The sequence below is a fragment of the Molossus molossus genome, unplaced genomic scaffold (assembly GCF_014108415.1).
Source record: "Molossus molossus isolate mMolMol1 unplaced genomic scaffold, mMolMol1.p scaffold_m16_p_18, whole genome shotgun sequence".
Classification (NCBI taxonomy): Eukaryota; Metazoa; Chordata; class Mammalia; order Chiroptera; family Molossidae; genus Molossus; species Molossus molossus.
The window spans coordinates 30,330,233-30,349,240 of NW_023425353.1; positions in this window are offsets into that span (position 1 = coordinate 30,330,233).

Sequence of the window (19,008 nt, forward strand, 5' to 3'; positions counted from 1 at the left end):
AAAATAATTGAAAACAGACCCTTAAACAGATACATTCACACCAGTGTTCAGTGCAGCACTATCTGCAATAGCCAGTAGGTGGAAACAACCCGTGTGTCCATCATCAGGTGAATGGATAAACAAACTATGGTATATATATACAATGTTGAATATTTATTCAGCCTTTAAACAGAGGGAAATTCTGACACATGCTATAACGTGGATGAACCCTGAAGACATTATGTAAGGTGAAATAAGCCATCACAAAAAGACAAATATTGTATGATTCCACTTATATGAAATACCTAGAATAGTCAAATTCATAGAGAAAGAAAATAAAATAGTGGTTGCCAGGGGCTGGGGGAAGGTGTAATAGGAGAGTTAACATTTAGTGGGTATGAAGTTTCAGTTTGGGATGATGGAAATGTTCTGGAGGTAGATGGTGGTGATGGTTGCACAAGAATGTGAATGTACTTAATGCCATTGACTTGTATGCTCAGATATGGTTAAAATGGTATATTTTATGTTACGGATATTTTACCACAATAAAAAAAGATAATGGAAGTAATGTGCATGGTTGTAAAAAGGTGAATATATAGTATTAGAAAAGTTATAATGAAAAATATGAGACTCCTTACCCTGTTCCTCTCGTTTCCCCATTTTTGCTCCTAGAGGTAGCCACTTTCAACTTGTCATGTTTTCTTTAGTTCCATATTTCTCAGTAATAGCAGTTCATGCTGTTTCTCTTGATTTATTAATTTCAGACATCATCCATTACACTTCTGGATAAAATAGATGCAGATTTGGCTTTTTTACTCCACTCCTCTATTCCCCATTTTCCTTGTTCCATACATCTTCCCAACAGTCATGTCATGATTTTTTTAGTTAAATCGGCAGTTATTTAATTTTATTATGACTATATACATTTTGTTCCCTGAAAAGCTACATGGTGTACATATTTTTGGTACAAATGTGTACTTTTCTTGGTTAAGAACTGCACTTTTTGCTTACTTTTCTTTACCTATCTTTATTTTTTTTCCACATAGTATATCATATCTAACAATGACCTAAAAATGCATTTTTCTTAATTTTTTTTTCCTTTACTGATTTTAGAGAGAGAGGAAGTGAGATGGAGAGAGAGATGGAAATGTCAGTAAAAGAGAACATCAATTAGCCACCTTCTGCATGCCCCCCACTGGGGATCGGACCCACAACCTGGACATGTGCCGTGACCAGGAATTGAACTGGCGACCTCTTGGTTCATGGGTCGACGCTCAACCACTGAGCCACACCAGCCAGACCAATTTTCTTAATGTTTAACTATCAGGCTATCAATCCCATATTTCTTGCTCTCTAGAGAAGTCCCTGGTGGATTCTTCCATCTTCCTACTTCAACCTGAAATAGCTGCTCTCTTGGCTGACAGTTGTCACCCTGGGATTTACATCTCTCTACCTGTTTCCTAGATCTCATGTGTATTCTGTTTTTATTTGCTACTTCATTTCATTTTTCCAAAGTACATCCTTCAGTAGCTGCCAAAGAAATGGTTCATAGGAGGCATTATTATTATTTTCAATATTATTAGATCTTACGTGCTTTTCTTGTATTCTTGTATTTGATAATTTGGCTAAGTATAGGATCCTGGATTGCAAATCATTTTCAGGGTTAAAAGGAGTAAAGGTCAGGTATCCTCAACACTGCTGGCTTTGCCTTCCTCTTGAGTGTTCCTGGAAATGGAAAACTCAAGTTCTGATGGCAGTAAAAGGGATTTCTCTGAGGATGAACTAGATGAAGAAAGTGTGATTCTCACATTGGTTCCAGTTAGCGAGGAACGTAATGAAAAACAGCAAATGGAACCAAGTGTTTCTTCACCCTCAGAAGCCACACTGAGGATGCCGAGACAAACAATAAAGTTGATCTCTCTCAAATGAATGACTAGTTCAAAGCTTGCCCAAACCAATCCTTCCCTTGCAGACCATTTTGCCTTCAATTAATAAAGTGTGTTGTGACACTTGGCAGAACCGGTGCCAACAGCTGAATTTGAGTACCAGTGGCAAGAACGTGGAAGTTTATCTGAGGCTCAGGGAACGTGCTTACTCTCAAGAATGAATGAGCGGGAAGTATGGAGACAGTGTAAAGAGTATTGCTGAAACACCACAGGAGGCCGCATTGCAGTCATGTTTGAGGAAATGCAAGATGGTGACCAAGAGAACAAGGAATGAGAAAAGTTGTCAGATGAGTAAGAGAGAGGAAGGGACCAACACAGTTGATGTGACAACTTCAGCTCAGGAGGCCATGTTGGCAGCGTGGTCAAGAAATGCTGCAAGAGCCGAGCAATCCAAGGCCGTGAATTCATATTCTGTTTCTGTTCTGCTGAGGATTTTCTGTGGCAAACATCTGGTGTCAGGTGGTGTGTGGTCCATAGCAGACCTCCCTTGGCAGACAAAAAGGGTTGGGTTCGCCTGCAGTTCCATGCAGATCGTCCCAAGAAGATGATCTCCCTTTTACTGTCACCAGCCTGCACTTTCCCATCCTCAGACCTAGAAGATAATAGGTTTTGCCCTGAATATATTAGGAGGAATAAAAGAATAATGGGAAGATTAGTTAAAATGAGGAAGAAAAAACAACCTGGTTTGAATACTCTCAATAAAGATTAAATGGTGGCCCTAGCCACTGTGGCTCAGTTGGCTGGGCATTATCCCATGCACCAACAGGTTGTTGGTTTGATTCCTGATCAGGGCACATGCTGGGCTGCAGGCTTGATCCCTGATAGGAGGCTTGCAGGAAGCAGTCTATTAAAAAACAAACAAATAATAATAATAATAATAATAATAATAATAATAAATGGTGGAGATAAATGCTAAATGCCAGCGATTGCTATGCTCTGTCCTGGACGTCTTCAGTGCTGCCTGACACCTTGAGTACAGATGTGGATGTCTGGGTTCTGTATGTGAGGTTTGCCGAAAAGTGACGGCCACTGCTGCTTCAGGTATTTACCTATGTAGAATATATTTTGGTTTTGTTTTAATTAATAGATTTTTTTTTTTTAAAGCAGTTTGAGCCCTGGCCAGTTTGGCTCAGCGGTTAGAGCATCGGCCTGCGGTCCAGAGAGGCCCGGGTTTGGTTCCTGCTAAGGGCACGTACCTCGGTTGCAGTTTGTCCCCGGCCCTGGTTGGTCATGCGGGTGGCAGCCACTCGATGTGTCCCTTCACATCGATGTTTCTCTCTCTCTCTCCCTCCCACTCTATCTGTACAAAAAATGGAAAAATATCCTCGGGTGAGGATAAAAAAAACAAACAAAAATAAAAGCAGTTTGAGGTTTGCAGAAAAATTGAGCAGAAAGTAAGAGTCCCTAAATTCTGCCCCCCCGCCCCCGCTCATTTCCTCTGCTATCAACACCCTGCACCAGAATGGTAAATTAATTGAACTTACATTGACCCGCCATTATCACCGAAAGCCCAAAGTTGACATTAGGATCACTTTTTGTGTTTTATATCCTGTGGGTTTTGACAAATGTCTAATGAGATGTATCCACCGCCACAGAATCATACAAAATAGTTTCACTGCCCTAAAATTTCTATATTCCTATTTGACACTCCCTGCTCCCAATCCCAGGCCCATTGGTATTTTTACTGTATCCATAGCTTTGTCTTTTCCAAAATGTCACACAGTTTGAATCATACAGTAGCTTTTTCATATTCTTTCACAGCAGTGTGCACTTAAGGTTCCTCCATGTCTTTTCACAGCTTGATAGTCGACTTCTTTCCATGTCTTTTTTTTTTTTTTTACATTTTTAGAGAATTTTAATCTATGAAACATAGTATTAAATTAAACCTGAGAGCCCTGGCCGGTTTGGCTCAGCGGTTAGAGCGTCGGCCTGCGGTCCTGAGAGACCCGGGTTCGGTTCCCGCTAAGGGCGCGTACCTCGGTTGCAGTTTGTCCCCGGCCCTGGTTGGTCGTGCGGGTGGCAGCCACTCGGTGTGTTCCTTTCACATCGATGTTTCTCTCTCTCTCTGTTCCTCTCTCTCCCTCCCACTCTACCTGAACAAAAAATGAAAAAATGTCCTCGGGTGAGGATAAAAAAAAAAAAAAAAAAAAATTAAACCTGAGAAATACTCTGGGCCCACTTCTTTTTGGCACTAAATATCCCATTGTCTGGATGTGCCATAATTTGTTTATCCATTCACATATTGAAGGCCATCTTGGTTGCTTCCAAATTTGGGCAATTATGAATAAAGCTGCTATAAATAACAACAACGACGACAACCAAAAACAAAGAAAATTATTTTCCCTCTGACTTTTGAAGCCATTGTCCCATGGTTTCTAGCTTCCAGGGCTAATATTAAGAAATCTGAGCCCATTGGTACTTCTGTCTTTATATATAACATGTTTTTTTGCTTTTTTAACCTTTTAGTATCTTTCTTTAATCCCTGGTTTGGAGAAGTTTCATGACAAAATGCCATGTTGGTGGTGGGGTCTCTTCATTCACAGTGCTGGATACTCTCAGTGGGCCTTTTCCGTCTGGAAATGAAAATCTAGATTTATCCTTGGAATGTTCTTTAACGGCTTCATGTGCTAATTTAGATCTTTTAGTCCTCAAACCCAAAAAGTGCAGCTGATATTTTCTCTCCCCACTCTACCTGGCGAGAAGTTAGTGTTGGGTTAACATCCATAGTCAGGGGCCAGTGGTTAAAAGGACAGGTCTCTGGTTTGGCAGCAAAGTGGTGAGAAGCAGTACTTGACAAATATTTGGTGGAGAAAACAATGATAACAAGTTCACTTTGCAAGTGGCCAGTTCCTTTGAGTCTGGGGTGAGGAGAACCGGTTCAGCAACTTTTTACCTTTTCCAGCCTCCACTCCAGGCCATGCCCTCAAATACTGCCTGGTAGTCAAGTGAACATAAGGGGAATGGAGAACAGGACTGGAGAGTCTCACTGTACTTGGAGTCAGGATCAAAGATCAGTGCTGGAAGGGAAAGTCCCACGCCCTCACAGAATTACTGTGGAAGGCCCTTTAAATCTCCCAGAAATACCAAGAACTTTCTGTACTTAATGTTTCTTTCCGCTCTTCAATTGATCCTTGAATGTCTTCTTCCAGGATGTCAGTGAAACCATCTCTGCTCAACTTCCTAGCCACAGTTGAGCAATTTGTTTTTTATCTTTTCATTGGCTGGGAAATACCTAACGTTGTTTCCATAGCTCTCTCATAGTTTTGGCTCTATAAGACTTTTACTTCCAAACAAGATAGAGTCACGGGGATCAGAAATATCATTAAAACCAGGCAAAATATATAAACCTATGGTTTTTAAGACACTTGATAGGCAGTGAAAGATGACTCCTGAGAGATGGGAAACAAACACAAGCCATCCTCGCCCCGGCTTATTGCCTGGAGAAAGTTTCCAGGCTACAGTGTAGGGAGACCAACAGGCAGTGCCTGGCAGACTCTGGGTTGAGGACACGCAGCTGACAGTCCAGAGAAACCAAGGCAGCTCTGGGTTGTGGGACAGAGTGCCGGGAACGCCAGACATCTGCAGAGGGTCCTCCTGATGTTTTAGCTTGAGTACTGATCATGCACATGAGAAAACTAACTGAGGAAGGGAAACAAAACCAAACCCAAAAACCTCCTCATAGAATTAGAGGGAACTGTACTTGGCTCCAAAGACAAAAGTGGAATGATTCCCAACCTGGGAAGCACGGTGCCTGTTGTAAGCCAGGAATCCGGACGCTCAGGACGTGCGCAGGCCTGAGGAGTGGACAGGGCACCTCTGGAGAAGCCAACACAGAGTTGTGGAAGGACAAGGACTGGAGGGCGGTGTTTAGACATGTCTGAGAGCCCAGAGGGTTGAAACAGCTGTGTGAGTGTGAGCAACAGCAGCACTTCAGCTGGCGCTGAGGGGCCTGCTGGTAGGAAGGGGTGTGAGAATGGGAGGAAGACAGGCAGGGACTCCACCAGGAGGTGCCATGCTAAGGGAGCTGACCTTTCTTCTCTTTCTGTCTCTCTCGGTGTCTCTCCCCTCCTTCCGCCTCCCCCTCTTTCCTTTTATTCTTCTTCCTCTACTTCTTCACCTTTGTTCTCTCTCTGAGTTTATATTCTAGTGTACCACAGACAATATGGTGGTCAACAAATAAAATAATTTCATACTGTGAAACTATTTGACTGTGAAGAAAAGCAAATGATGGGAGGATGTAGTTTAGACTGAGTGGTTATGGACATACTCTCTGGGGACATTTATGTTCAGAGCAGAAAGTGATAGGAACCAGCCATGTGAAAATGGGGGTTATATTCGTTTGCCAGGGCTGCCATAACAAAAATTCCACATAGTGGGTGGCTTCAACAATAGAAACTTATTTTCTCAACTTCCTGGAAACTAGAAGGCCAAGATCAAGGTATTGGCCAGTGTGGTTTCTTCTGAGGCCTCTCCTTGGCTTGCAGACAGCTGCCTGCTCTCTGTGTTCTTATATGGTTGTCCCTCGGCCTGTGTCCTAATCTCCTCTTATAAAGACACCAGTCATGAGGGATGTAAAAATGGCAGCAGAGTGAATGGAAGCTACACAGACAATCTCCCAGGACCAAATGGGGATTACAACTAAAATGAAGACAAATCATCAGAAAAAAGCAACAGAAAAGCATCAGGACAGGACCATATAACCAGGGACACCAGTAGGATCTTCAGAGACACAAGAGGGTGGCGGGCTGGGAGCCCAAGGACAGCAGAGGTCTTGGCTGTGAGCAGTGCCCTTGGGGATAAAATACTAAGCTTGCTACAGTGCAGAGAGCTAGGACAGAGCACTGGATTGGCTACAGCCACTCACCTGGGGCTCCAGCAGAGGGAGGGCAGACTGGACTGGAACTCTGTGGGGACACCCGGGATTTGGAGGGCGCTCAGAGTTTTTACTGAGTTGCAGCCACAAAGGATGGCTGCCAGCTTGCTCCTTCCCAGAGCTGTGGGGAAAAGCAGCAGCCACCCCCCACCTCCTCGAAGATTCAGCCCCTTCCAGGTGAGGCAAAGAAATGCAAATTGAGGCTCATTAACAACCAGCATCTGTCCCACCCTTTGGAAATCCTCTTACGCAGAACACTGGGGCTACATTCCAAGGCCCTGAGTAACTGAGACCAATAGCCTCCAGGAAAAAAGCTAGAGGATAACTGAACATTTTCTGGGCTTACAAATCTACCCAGGAAAGTAAGACTTGTCAGTGGTGTTTAATGTGGGCCCACTCAGGCTCATCCAAATCCAGGAGAGGGAGCCACAAACAGCAGAACACCAACACCCACAGGGAAAATTTGGCTGGTTTCAAAACCCATTGAGATAGCCAAAATGGTGAAACAAAGAAACAAATCCCAAATAAAAGAACACGAGAACTCTATTGAAGATGAGATAAATGAAATGCAGTACGAAAATTATCAGAGGTAGAGTTCATAGCCATGATCTTGAGGAAGTTCAACAGCATGAGTAAGGACATCAACACAATGAGTAAAGATATAGAAACATTGAAAACCAACCAAGTGGAAATGAAGAATGACATAGCAGAAATTAAGAACACATTGGAAGGACTAACCAGCAGAGTAGAGGAAGCTGAGGACCGGATTAGTGAATTAGAAGATAGGGTAGAAAAAAATGAACCAATCAGAAAACCAAAAGGAAAACAACAATTAAAAAACTGGAAGGTAGCTTAAGAGAACTGTGGGACAATGTAGTAACATTTGCATCATAGGAATCCCCGAAGAGGAAGTAAATGGACAAGGATTAGAGAATATATTTGAAGAAATAGTGACAGAAAACTTTCCTAACTTGGTGAAGGAAGAAGACATTCAAATTCAAGAAGCACAGACAGCCCCAAGTAAGAAGAACCCAAACAGGCCCACACCAAGACATATAATAATTAAAATGCCAAAAATTAAAGACAAAGAGGGAATCCTAAAGTCAGCAAGAGATAGGCAACAGGTTACCTACAAAGGAACCCCCATAAGGCTCTCAGCTGACTTCTCAACAGAAACACTACAGGCCGGAAGGGAGTGGCATGAAGTAATCAAGGTCATGAAAAACAAGGATCTGAATTCAAGACTACTCTACCCAGCAAGGCTATCATTCAAAATAGAAGGTCAAATAAAGAGCTTCCCAGACAAAAAAAGGCTAAGGGAATACATTAGCACCAAACCAGCACTGCAAGAAATGTTAAAAGGACTGCTGTAATTAGTAGAAGAAATAGGAAGAAAAATATAACCACACTAAAAAAAATGGCAATAAAGCCCCGGCTGGTTTGGCTCAGTGGCTGGAGCATTAGCCTGCGGACCAGAGAGTTCTGGGTTTGGTTCCCGCTAGGGGCATATACCAAAAAACAAAACAAAACAAAAACCCAAAAATATAAAACAAAACAAAACAAAAATACAAACTTTGCCCTGGTCGGTTTGGCTCAGCGGTTAGAGCGTCGACCTGCGGTCCTGAGAGACCCGGGTTCGGTTCCCGCTAAGGGCACGTACCTTGGTTGCAGTTTGTCCCCAGCCCTGGTTGGGTCGTGTGGGTGGCAGCCACTTGATGTGTTGCTTTCACGTTGATGTTTCTCTCTCTCTCTCCCCCTCTCACTCTATCTGAACAAAATATCGAAAAATGTCCTCGGGTGAGGATAAAAAAAAAAAGAGAGAGAGAAAGAGTCGCTGACTGGCTAATAAAGCATGACTCACATATATGTTGCTTCCAAGAGACCCACCTCACAACAAAAGACTCACATAGGTTGAAAGTGAAGGGATAGGAAAAAATCTTTCAAGCAAACAGAAAGGAATAAAAAGCTGGGGTAGCAATACTAATATCTGATAAATTAGATTTCAAAATGAAAGCCATAACTAGAGACAAAGAAGGCCATTACATAATATTGAAAGGATCTATCCAACAGGAAGATATAACCTTGGTAAACATATATGCACCCAATATAGGAGCACCACATATATTAAAAATCTTCTGGAGGACTTCAAAGGAGAAATCGACAGCAATACAATCATAGCAGAGGACTTCAACACCCCAATGACATCACTGGATAGATTATCTAGACAAAAAATGATCAAGGAAACACAGACTCTAAATGAAGCACTAGATCACATGGATTTAATAAATATCTACAGAGAATTATACCCCAAAACTGCAGAATTCACATTCTTCTCAAGTGCACATGGGACATTCTCAAAGATAGACCACATGTTAGGACACAAAGTCTCTACAAGTTCAAGAAGATTGAAATCATATCAAGCATCTTCTCAGATCACAATGGCATGAAACTAGAAATCAATTGCAACAAGAACATGCAAAGACATTTGAACACATGGAGGCTATAGAGCATGTTATTGAACAATGAATGGGTTACCATGGAAATCAAGGAAGAAATTAAAAACTTCCTGGAAACCAATGAAAATGAACACACAACAACACAAAATCTATGGGATGCAGCAAAAGCAGTTCTGAGAGGGAAGTTCATAGCACTACAAGCCCACCTCAAGAAACAAGAAAAATTTCTAATTGACTATCTAACCTCACAACTTAAAGAACTAGAAAGCACCCTGGCCGGTTTGGCTCAGAGGTTGGAGCGTCGGCCTGCAATACAGAGAGACTGGAATAGTAGATGCCATTTACTTAGCCTCTCTTCTGTGACACGTACTGGCTTTTTTTTTTCTTTTTAAATATGTTTTTATTGATTTCAGAGAGAGAGGAAGGGAGAGGGAGAGAGAAATATCGGTGTGAAAGAGAAACATTGATTACATGCCCCCTATTGGGGATTGAGCCCGAAACCCAGGCATGTGCTGAACCAGCAACCTTTTGGTGCATAGGATGATGCTCAACCAACTGAGCCACACCAGCCAAGAAAACATGTACTTGCTTTATATAGTTTGAGTTCATCCTCAGGACAATCCCGTGAGAGGGACTTGTCACCATCAGGTAGAGATGAGGAATGGAGGCTCCAGTGAAGCCACTGGTGAGCATCGGAGCCAGAAATGCCTCTCCAGCTCCCCAGCCCCTACCTGACAGCCCTCAGTACCTGCTCTTTCCCCTGGGCCCTCCCAAGGCCTCCCACTTGGGGCTCAGAGGAGGACAGCTGGCTCTTTCTCCCCTGAGCAGCTGACCCTGCCTCTGATCTGCCAGCAGAGTGAGCCCCGCACTGGAGACCTGAGGCCTTGGGCCTTAACGAGATAGAGTGCCCAAAAGGGAACATTTCACTGCATGTTTTATTAATTGTTCTCTGTGAAATATTAATCATGAACTCTTGCGGACACAGTGTCTAGGGAGCAGTGAGCAGCTTTGAGTTCTGACAATCTAGAAAGTGCCCAAACTTGCCCAATGCTGGTGGTTTCTCAGCTGAGTTCCATCTCTTGGTTTCTACTCTGTCTCAGCAGAGACAACCCCTCCGCCCAGAGAACTCTCTGCTCATCTCCGTGCAAGCTTATTTTTATGAAGAAGGAAACAAAATATTTAAAGGGAAAGAAAGAAAGGGGAAAGCCCAGGGTGGGAAGGATGACAGCTGGCAATGCTGGGAAAGCAGAAGGGTCCAGGAGGAGGTGCCATATGGGAGGGGGAGAGTCACGCTGAAGACCTCCTCTTCCGGCCCAGACCCTTGAGCAGAAGAGGGAGAACCCGACCTGAGCTGAGTGCTGTGGGGTGAGGGGAGGCCACCCTCCAGCCCCAGGTGGTTTTCTGCTGGCCTGGAGGAATGTCAGCAATGAATACCAAACAGAAGTGGTCTTTATTTTACTGGGACCACAGAGCACATTGCCACCTTCTCTTCAGGGAGCCCCAGGAACAGTCTTAAGAAATAGTCAACAAGGAGGAGGGAGTGGCCAGTGTGTGGGGCAGGAATCCAATGATTTTCAGAGGTCCTACAGCTTCATAGGACATTCCCATCTTCACAGGAGCAAAAGGGCCCTTTCTCCAATGAGGAAGCAATATCTATTGTGTGAAGGCTGATATCGTAGGTAACTGGATTGCTGCCCTGAGAGAATGCTGGTTTGAGGGAGTAGATGAGTTTAAGGGGGACCCAGGCTAATGGTCTCTGTTATCAGCGAGCCCCCAATTTGTCCTTGGGGGACATTTCAGCAATATAGTTCAGACAACCACTATCTATAATGAATTCTGGGATATGGTGAACACATGCACGAAGATGACTAGGGTACCTTGTCATATTGAAGAAGTTTTAGGGCCCTGGCCGGTTTGGCTCAGCGGTTAGAGCGTCGGCTTGAGGTCTGGAGAGACCCGGGTTCGGTTCCCGCTAAGGGCACGTACCTCGGTTGCAATTTGTCCCCGGCCCTGGTTGGTCGTGTGGGTGGCAACCACTCGATGTGTCCCTTTCACGTCGATGTTTCTCTCTCTGTCTCTTCCTCTCTCTCCCTCCTACTCTATCTGAAGAAGTGTTAGGTAGTATACAGGCATCTCTTGTTTTAAGTAACCTGTAGATACAGATTTTAAAAAGCATTCTGTTTTTAACTTCTTTTTTATTTGTTTATTTATTTATTTTTCTTTATTGATTTGAGAGAGAGAGGAAGGGAGAGAGAGATCAAAACATCAATGAGAGAGAACATCAATTGGCCACCTCCCTCATGCTCCTGCACCGGGGATTTGGCCCACAACCTGGGCATGTGCCATGTTCAGTAGTCAAACTAGTGACCTCTTAGTGCATGGGTCAATGCTCAACCACTGAGCCACACTGGCTGGGCTGTTTTTAACTTCTTTTAATATTTTTCCCCAAAATATGTTTTTATTGATTTTTTAGAGAGAGAAAGGAAAGAGAGATAGAAACATCAATGTGAGAGAGAAACATTGATTGGCTGTCTCCTGCACACCCCCTATCAGGGATTGAGCCCAAAACCCTGGCATGTGCCCTGACCAAGAATCAAACTGGGACCTCTCAGTCCACGGGACGACGTTCAATCCACTGAGCCTTAGTTTAATATACGTATATATATTTTATTTATTGATGAGATAGAGAGAGAAACATTGATTTGTTGCTCCACCCACCCATGAATTCTTTGGTTGCTTCTTGCATGTTCTCCAACTGGGGATGGAACCTGCAACCGTCACCTATTGGGATGAGGCTCTAACCCACTGAGCTACCTGACCAGGGCAAAAAAGCATTCTGTTTTGTAGATTCAAATACATATTTCAAATTAGTGGGGGGAAATGAATTATGTAATAAATCATGTTGGGACTACTACCAGATTATCACATTAGCAACAAACAAACACACTTTGAATTCCCCATGTCACTACTTGGATCAAAACAAATTCCAGCTAGATCAAAGATATAAATACAAAAAAGTAAGCAAGTTAAGAGAATGAGAAGAAAAGCCACAGAAAATATTTGCAAAACACATGTTCTTTAAAGGACTGTTATCCAAAATATAGGAAGAACTCCTAAAACTCAACAATAGGAACACAATGAAATGAGAACACGGACGAAAGACCGGAACAGACACTTCACCAAGGAAGATATACAGATGGCAAGTAAGCATATGAAAAGATGTTCAGCATTATCCATCATCAAGGAAATACAAATTAAAGCAATGAGCTACCACTACACACCTCGTAGAATGGCCCAAATTCAAAACACTGACACCGCGAGCTGCTGACGGGGACGTGGAGCAGCGGGAGCTCTCGTTCGTGCTGGTTGGAATGTAAAAGGGTACAGCCACTTGGGAGACAGTTTGGTGGTTTCCTACAAAACTGAAATTCTTTTACCATATGATTCAGCAATTGCCCTCCTTGGTATTTACCCAGAGGACTTGAAAACGTATGTCCAGCCCAGGCCAGTTTGGTTCAGTGGTTAGAGTGTCGGCCCGCGGATCAAAGAGTCGCGGGTTCAATTCCAGACAAGGGCACGTACTTCAGTTGCTGTTCAGTCCCCGGCCCTGGTCGGGGTCGTGCAGGAGGCAGCCAATCGATGTGTCTCTCTCACAGTAATGTTTCTCTCTTTCTCTCTCTTTCCCCCTCACACTCTATCTGAAGATAAATGGAAAAATATCCTCTGGTGAGGATTTAAAAAAAGAAAAAAAGAAAATGTATGTCCATACAAAAACCTGCACACGATGTTTATAGCAGTTTTATTCGTAATTGCCAAAACTTGAAAGCAACCATGTCCTTCAGTAGGTGAACTATTAGATTCAGGCAATGGAATATTATTTAAAACGAAAGGAAATGAGCTACCAAGCTGTGGAAAGATCCTTAAGCATTTTGCTAAGAGAAAAGAGCCACTCTGAGAAGGCTACGTACTATGTGATTCCAACATGACATTCTGGAAAGGGTAGAACTGTGGAGACAGTATAAAAGTCAGAGGTTGCCAGAGGTGGGCAGAGCGAGTGATGAATAGGCAGAGTACACTGATTTTTATGGCAGTGAAACTACTCTGCATGATACTATACTGGTGGATATATATATGGTTTTTTAAAAATCCTCAACAGAGGATATTTTTCCATTTCTCTTCAGATACAGTGGGAAGGAGACAGAGAGGGAAAGAGAGAGAGAGAGAGACATCTACTGATTGCCTCTTGCACCACCCTGACCAGAGCCAGGGACCGAACCGCAACCGAGGTATGTACCCTTGACCGAAATCAAACCCGTGACTCTTTGGTCTGTAGGCCGACACTCTAACTGCTGAGCAAACTGGCCAGGGCTGGTGAATATATTTTATTATACACATGGAAAAACCCATAGAATGCACAACGCCGTACGTGAAACCCAAGGTAAACTATGGACTTTGAGTGATAATGATTTGTCAGTGTAGGTTCATCAATGATAACAAATGTACCTCTCTGCTGGAGATACTGATAGTGATTATGTGCAGACAGAGCATGTATAGAAATTCTCTACTTTCCACTTAATATTGCTGTGCACCTAAAACTGCTCGAAAATATGAAGTCTATTTAAAAAATTGTAACCCTCAAAAACAAGACAAAACAAAACAAAAAGGGAAGCCAAGCAGCTTGATTCATAACATCCCCAAACTGGAAAGTATCCAACGGACAGAAGGATAAACAAACTGCCTAAGCCTTTTCTCGCAACCTGGTTTCTGATTAACCGAAGTCTGCCCCCCGGATTAGACTGGCTGACCCCGCTGCTCTCACACCTGGCCCCAGGCTCCTCTCCCTCATAGCAGCTAGGTCTGGAGCCTAAATAAAGACAGGCTGGCTTTTAGGCCAAGGTTGATTGGGTTTGCATGGTGGTCAGGCCCAGTTGGAGGCTGCGTCCTCTCCAGAACTGGCTTCCTGGTCTCCGCCTGGCCCTGGGACCCAAGTCGTCCTGCCCAGCCCAGTGGGAGTGGTGTCTGTGCTCTGACCCCTGTGCTGGACCCTGGCTTCTCTGAGAGGAAGGCCTTTCCTGTGTCCCCCAGGATTCTCCCCTGCTTTCATGCCAGTCATCATTTGCTCTGCAGTTGCTTGTTTCTCTTTTCTAGGAACTGTCTATGGCTCTGAGCTTCTAGAAGGCCTTCTAATCCTTCCTGGGTACCTAGTGTGAGCCAAGTACTCAGCTAGATGCTGGGATCAGCCCTGCCCTGAAGTGGCTCACAGTTTAGAGTAATGGACAGACAACTGAATAGGCCATAAGAAATCGTGGCTGTGATGAAAGGAAGCACGGGGAGGGGAGGAAGAGTGGGAGCCTGGACGGCAGAGCAGCTCACGCAGCTGAAGAGGTCAGGGGGGATTCCTGCAAGGGATGATGTTTGAGCCTCAATCTGAAAGACAGGCAGGCGGCTGGGACAAGCTGACTCAGGATCACTTATGAGGTTGCAGTGAAGCTGTTTGCTGGGCCAGGGTCATCATAAGCTTTGACTCAGTTTGGGGAATCTGCTTCCAAGCTCACTCACATGGTTGTTGGTAAGCTTCAGTTTCTCACCATGTGGCCTCGCCGCAAGAAATGCTTACAAGGCAGTAGCTGACTTCAGGGAGAGAGGGAGAGAGCGGGGTGAGGGAAGGAGAAAGGGGAAGAGTGCATACAGGAAGCAACCAGTTGATGTTTCTCTCCCTTCCTCTCTCTAAAATCAATAAATTTATCTTCAAGTGAGGATTGAAAAAAAAGAAAGAGCATGGGCTTAGGTTGCAGACAAACCTAACTCTATCATTGGTCAAGGTCCTTAATTTCTGAGCCTCAGTTTCCTCATCTGTTAAATGAGTTGCTCTGAAGATTAAATAAGATAATTCATACAAAGCATTTAGTGAAAGTAGGTTGTAAAATTGGCACTTTCTTGCCCCACCAGTGTGGGCTCAGTTGGTTGAGCATCATCCTGGCACCAGGAGGTCCCAGTTTGATTCCCAGTTGGGGCACATGCCCAGGTTGTGGGCTTGATTCCCGGTAGAGGGCATGCAGGAGGCAGCCAATAGATGTTCTATCTCTCCCTCTTCCTTCCTCTCTCTGAAATCAATAAAAGCATATTTTTAAAAATAAATTTAAAGAATTGGTACTTTATTTACTTTTTCCCTTCTGTGAATGGTACTAGTTTTAGTCCTATCACTACCATCTTCATTCAAGATCCAACTCAATTTTACCTTTACTTCAAATCTATCACAGTAATCAAGCCACCATTGCCATCTTTGTTCCCTAAACTCAAATAACACTCTAAATCAACTTTTCATAATTTAATACTTAATTACCTGCCATCTTATGTTACTTTCTGTGGGGGTGGGGGGTTGGTAGATGGATGATTCGTAACCTTGTGATAATGCATTCTCGCAACCTGGCCAGCCTAGGATCAAAGTGTGCGTATAGATAGATAAGGTTTGCCTGAAGGGTAGGAACGCCACCCTGTCTGAACTGAGTGTGTTGTATATATGTGAATAGATAAGGTTTGCGTGACAAAGGTTGGAACACTACCTCGAGTGGACAAATGGGTCATAGGACTCAGGAATGTTTGGGTTTGTTAGTTTTTAGCTTCAAAGTCTCTTTCCGCTGTAAAAAGCGAGAGATAAGGCTAGGCTGTATGGTTTGCAGAGACACCATCTCAAGGAAATGATTTACATAAATCCACTTGTAACCTGGGGGAACCATTTTGCAAATAAATGGTATTGCATCCAAAGATCTGAAGCATTTGCTCCCTTACAAAGCTCCCCCTCACTCCAACCAGCGTGTGCTTGTAGTTTCATTGTGTTGCACCAATCCTGGCTGGCCGAGAAATGGCAACTTTCTATATATTTTGTGTCAGTCCTGTCTTCACAGTTATATTTTAATGCCTTTCCCTAAGTACCTCGAGTGAGGTCCAATACAGTAGTCACTCAATACTTGTTTGGCAGTTCAAGATACCAAATGTCCTTGGGAAGCTGGTGGCAAAGTGAGCCCCCTGCTCTGAGCTCAGAAAACTTCCAGGAAGGGAAGCAAAGGAAAGGAAGAGGGAGCAAAGCAGCTAAATAACTACAGTTGGGAGTCTCTGTATATAAAGTTTTGCGTGTTCTTTCTCTTGCTATGATTGTGTTGGGTTTCCAAATTAACTACTAAAACTGTAAGTATGGCTAGCGATCGGCAAGGAAACGACCAAAGCAGATTGGATTCGTTTATTTAGAACAGTGTGAATTAATCTTACTTCTTCAGAGGAAAACAGGCTCTCACTTTTTCAAACTCTGCTCAAAATATACCAGTTTAATAGTAATCTGAAATATAACGTAAACAGACAGCAGTGGTACTATTTAAAAACAAAAAACAAAACAAAACCCCAAACTTCCTTTTTAATGCTGCAGTCGACAACATGTTTATCAAAGTGGAGACGATTTTGCAATGAGAGAAGAATGGTTCCATTAAGGCATCAGCTCTATGGAATCTAGTGGCTGGCTTCAAGGGCTATTTTAGGGCCTTCATGACCCGTATAAACGTCTGTGTTGACAGCTCTAGCTTCCTGTTTCCAAATGTGAAGAAAATGAGTCCTCATTTAAAAAAGGAACCCATTGTATAGAGAAAGTTGGATTTCAGGTTTATTAGTGAATCCATTCCTTTTATAGAACATGATATTGCAAAGGGGAAGGATTTCTAGCACACTGTGTATCGTTGGAAGTATTCACAGAAGAATAACATTACAGCTTTACTCTGGTAATGACCCTAAGCAGCAGATCATTTTGTGGGTATCTGATGAAGCCAAGGAAGGAAGTGTTCCCCAGAAAAATTCATTACAAGTCAATGGATCCTAGGTTAAGAAACTGTAGGGTCAAGGTGACTAGGGAGCTTGGAATTAAGAGGAGGCCAGGCAGTCAGTGAGGGATTGGAGGGTGTGGCTGTGTCTCACTGGCTCTAGCAGCCAGCCTGGTGTGCTCAGGTAATGTTTGAGCGAATGAATAAATGGCTAAAAATATGATTAGAGCTGATGTCTCCAATTTCATGACAGAGTAGGACAGGTCAGTGGCTTTAGGGAAGACTACCAGTGTAAGTGAGAGTGTCACACAGGGGTGGGCAGAAGTAGGTTTACAGTTGTGAGTAGACGAGACAGTTTATTCTTGTATTATTTATTGTATTGTTTATTATTAATAACCTACTTTTGCCCACCCCTGTATATACCTCTTTTGACCTATCTCATGTCTGTCCTTCTGATGAGCACGGTTGGCCTTGGTGAATGCAGCCAGAGAGGTTGGGCCTACACCTTGATCTCTATCTCCTTCTGCGGGGACAGAGTCTAGACACAGCCAGAGGCCAATCTGCTGTCCTTCGGCTGGTCCTGGTTCTACTCTAAGAATCGCATGCCGTCAGGTGCTTGGTCCCCCACGAGGGACCACCTTACGAGAGTTTCCCTTTCCACATGGCACTTGGCACTCTGCCTGTGCCTTCCTGATCCTCCTGGCAATATGCCCATGCCCTTGGTGCTGTGATCTGAGGAGGCAATCTGATAACTGAATTTGCACCAGTCACTGTATAACTGCTCAACTCTGTCACTCAAAGGGACGACGCTCTAACCGTGCTAATTTGATTTGGAGGGGCGGTGTTTGTGAATGGAGTATCCTTGTCCAGGGTGATGACATTTTTCCCTGCCAATGAGCATCACATGAGATCTTGGCACACAGGTCCAGGTTTGGGCCCTGGCTCCCCACTTACCAGCTGTGGGATCTTAGCCAAGTCATGTTCATTTCGTTGAACTTTAATTTCCTCTTCTCTAAAGTGGGGAAATGATTCTTCCGGCCCTCACAAGGTGGTCAGAAAGAACAGGTGAGTGTAAATGTAAAAGAAACAGTTGGGCACTTGACAAATATTTTAATGACTATTAGGCTCGGACTAGCCTTGTCACGATTGGGGGTGGTAGTGGTAAAGGTTGGGGTGTTGTGGAAATGAATCCAAATAGTCCCATTGAAATTCTGGAATTAGGATTTAGGTTTGGAGATCAATTTAAAAAATGATTGAATTCTGTGGGGTTCCCCTACCCTCAAGCTCTGTCTCCATTGCCCCAAATGGGCTCCAGGTCTTGCCAACCACACACTGGAGGCTACTCAGAGCATCTCTTCAGGAATTCTTGAATGACTCCTCCAGGCCGGGGCACCCCAAAAGCAGGAGTCCACATGGCAATAGAGGGCATGAAGTGAGGAATGTGCCCTGTGTTTTGTTCCTTGTCTTGTCTGAGAAGTGGCTGGGGAAAGCGTACACTGTGTGTCTTGGACATTTGTGAAAGAGATTTGTGAATAAACAATGTCAATGTCAGGTCACATTTGCTCAGCCCAGTCGGCTGAGCAGCACAGAGCAGTTTGAGAGAGGCCTTGCTGACTTGCCTTGAAGATTAGAGATGCAACCTCATGCATCCCTGATAACTTCACCGCTTGTTATACAGATGCATCTTTTGAGATCAGAAGCGCAGGGAGAAGCAAGTTGGAGTTCAGTATCAGACATAGTGGGACAGTTAAGTGGAAATGTCCTTCCTGCAGACAGCTGATAATGCGACCCAGGGAGAGAGCTATTTGGAGGCCACAGCCAGGAGGTGGTGGGTGAAGCTGCGGGAGTTGTTTGGCTCTCCGGGGGAGTGTGCTGAGTGCGAGGAGGGACTCGTACATCAGTGGTGGGAGCCATTGTCCTGAGTGCAGGACTTAAGGTGTGTACTGTCT